This window comes from Mustela nigripes, chromosome 4, assembly GCF_022355385.1.
Source record: "Mustela nigripes isolate SB6536 chromosome 4, MUSNIG.SB6536, whole genome shotgun sequence".
Taxonomy (NCBI): domain Eukaryota; kingdom Metazoa; phylum Chordata; class Mammalia; order Carnivora; family Mustelidae; genus Mustela; species Mustela nigripes.
In genome coordinates, this window is record NC_081560.1 from 12,955,910 (window position 1) to 12,959,456 (window position 3,547).

Sequence of the window (3,547 nt, forward strand, 5' to 3'; positions counted from 1 at the left end):
CATCTGCCTTCAGCTCAGGTCATGATCCCAGGGTCCTGGGATTGAGCCCCACATCAGCTCCCTGATCAGTAGGAAGCCTGCTTCTCTCTCTCCCACTCCCCCCACATTTGTAGTCCCTCTCTTTCTATGTCTCTATCAAATAAATAAATAAAATCTTCAAAAAATATAATTTTAAAAAAAGATTTTATTTATTGGGGTACCTGGGTAGCTCAGTGGGTTAAGTGTCTTCCTTTGGCTCAAGTCATGAGGGGTCCTAGGATCGAGCCCCACGTCTGGCTCCCTGCTTCTCCCTCTCCCTTTGCCCCTCCCCCCATTCATGAGTACACACTCTCTCTCTCTAATAAACAAATTTTTTAAAAAAGATTTTATTTGTGTTGGCTTCCTTTTCATCGGCTACTCAGAGGCTCTCTGGGCTCTCATCCTCTCACGTGGTATTCTAGCACAGACAAGAGCACCTTTTCCAAATACCCCCTTATGGTCCCTGGATTCACGCTAACTGAATCAGTTTGGATCAGTGCCCAATCCTGATCAGTCAGGCCCAGGCCATATGTTCCACCTCTAGAGAAAGAAAGGAGGCCCATCTAGTCCACAATCCATATGGATTAAGTCATGGAAGAATTGGTTCACCAAAGGAAAGTCAAGGTGCTCTGACCCAGAAGAAGAGTAAATGTACAGAGGGCGACCAAAACAGTAGATGTTTCAGATAAAACTGAAGCAACCTGTGCCTTCTGTGTGGAAGAGTTGGATCCTAAGCAAATGAAGTCTCAGTATGAAACTCTCTGTTGGGAAAGCTCTGGAAGGCTGAGGACTCTGGCGAAAGCAAGTCTTCGAGGTACTGTGCAAAGTGTAGTTGTTCTATGACTTCCTCAAGAAAACACATACTGACACACGTCCATATCTGTTGCCTCTCTACTTCGGAGACTTAACTATGAATGTAATTGTCAGAGAAATCTTCTGTCAGTCCAGCATTGTGTGCCTGAAGAGAGGACCGCACTCTTCACTGAGCCAGTCTTAAGCTCCTCTAAATTTATTCATTAATACGTGTATTTTTGTATTAATAGCAAGATCCAGGAGTGCCTATGCTTTGATTAAATGTTCATTTTTGTGCTCTATAAACAGTCAAATAAATTTTAGGAAAAACTTTTTCATATTATTTGAACTCTAAATATAGCATACCGACCCTGTGCTTTCAACATCCCTTCCTCGACCAGGGAAACTTAATCTGGTGTATGCATTTTTTTCTGAGAGTCCATTTGTATCTCAGAGGAGTCAGTGACTCAAATTGTGAAGAACCACAGCCTAACCCATGAGCTGCAGGGCACCACTTTGCCTGTTTCACTGGGAAAGCCACAGGGCAAGACAGTGGCATGCTGGGGCTATGGAGACAGACTTAGAGGTAACCCAGCTCTACTCTGACATTAGGCAAGTTACACAGTTTCTCAGCCTCAATTCTCTCATCTGTAACATAGGGATAAACTAACTGCTACCTCAAAGGACTGTGGTAACAATGAAACAAGAAAATGCATGTCATGTATATAAATCAATAATATATGTAGTAAGTGCTCAATATTCATTAATATTACTGCACAGATCTTCTTCAACTTAGGATGGCGTTACATCACTATAAACCTAATGAACATCATAGGTAGGCCTAGCCTACCTTGAACGTGCTCAGAACACTTACATTAGCCTGAAGTTGGGCAAAACCATCAAGCTCAAGTCCAATTTATTTTTTTAAAGTTTTTAAATTCCAGTTAGTTAAAATACAGTGTAATATGAGTTTCAGGTGTACCATGTAGTAATTCTGCACTTCCATACAACACCTGGTGCTCATCACAAGTGCACTCCTTAATCCCCGTCACCTGTTTCATCCATCCCCACCCACCTCCCCTCTGGTAACCGTCAGTTCTCTGTAGTTAAGAGTCTGTTTGTTGGGGATGCCTGGGTGGCTCAGTTGGTTAAGCAGCTGTCTTCGGCTCAGGTCATGATCCCAGCGTCCTGGGATCGAGTCCCACATCGGGCTCCTTGCTCTGCAGGGAGCCTGCTTCTCCCTCTGACTCTGCCTGCCACTCTGCCTGCCTGTGCTCGCTCTCTCTCCCTGACAAACAAATAAATAAATAAAATCTTTAAATGGAGAGTCCGGCACAAAGTTAACCTGTTTAAAAAAAAAAAAAGAGTCTGTTTGTTGGGTGCCTGGGTGGCTCAGTGGGTTAAGCCTTTGGCTCTGGTCATGATCCCTGGGATCGAGCCCCGCATCAGGCTCTCTGCTCAGTGGGGAGCCTCCTTCCCCCTCTCTCTGCCTGCCTCTCTACCTACTTGTGATCTCTCTCTGTCAAATAAATAAATAAAATCTTAAAAAAAAAAAGTCTGTTTCTTAATTTGCCTCACTTTCTCTTTTTCCCCTGCTTGTTTGTTTTGTTTCTTAAATTCAACATGTGAGTGAAATAATATGGTAATTGTCCTTCTCTGAATGGCTCATTTCACTCAGCATAATACACTCTAGCTACATCTGTATCATTGCAGATGGCAAGATTTTGTTCTTTCTGATGGCTGAGTCAGACTCCATTGTATACATAAACCACCTCTTCTTTATCCATTCATCAGTCAATGGACATTTGGGCTGTTTCCATAATTTGGCTATTGTAGATAATGCTGAAATAAACATTGGGGTGAATGTGTCCCTTTGAATTAGTATTTTTGTTTTTGTGGGGGTTTTTAAAAAATATTTTATTTGTTTATTTGAAACTGAGACTGGGAGAGAGAGAAAATCATAAGCAGTGGGGAGGGGTGGAGGGAAAAGCAGACTCCCCGCTGAGCAGGGAGCCCAACACAGGACTCAATCCCAGGACCCTGGGCTCATGACCTAAGCTAAAGGCAGATGCTCAATCAACTGAGCCACCCAGGAGCCCCTGAATTAGTATTTTTAAAAGATTTATTTATTTGAGAGAGAGGGAGAACAGAGAGAGAGAAAGAGAGGAGAGAAGAAGAGGGAGAAGCAGACTCCCCGCTGAGCAGAGAGTCTGACATGGGGCTCGTTCCCAGGACCCTGAGATCATGACCTGAGCTGAAGGCAGACGCTTAACAAATGAGCCACCCAGGTGTCTCCTGAATTAGTATTTTTGTATTCTTTGGGTAAATACCCAGTAGCGTGATTGCTAGGTCATAATGTAGTTCTATTTTTAACTATTTGAGGAACCCCCATACTGTTTTCCACAGTGGCCACACCAGTTTGTATTCCTGCCAAAAGTGCAAGAGGGTTCCCCTTTCTCCACATCCTCACCAGCACCTGTTGTTTCTTGTGTTGTTGATCTTCACCATTCTGACAGATGTGAGTTGGTATCTCATTGTGGTTTTGATTTGCATTTCCCTGATGATGAGTGATGTTGAGCATCTTTTCAAGTGTGTGTTGGCCATCTGGATGTCTTCTTTGGAAAAAAAAATGTCTATTTCATGTCTTCTGCCCATTTTTAATTAGATTATTTCATTTGGGTGTTTGAGTTGTATCAGTTCTTTATATATTTTGGATACTAAGCCTGTGTTGGATATG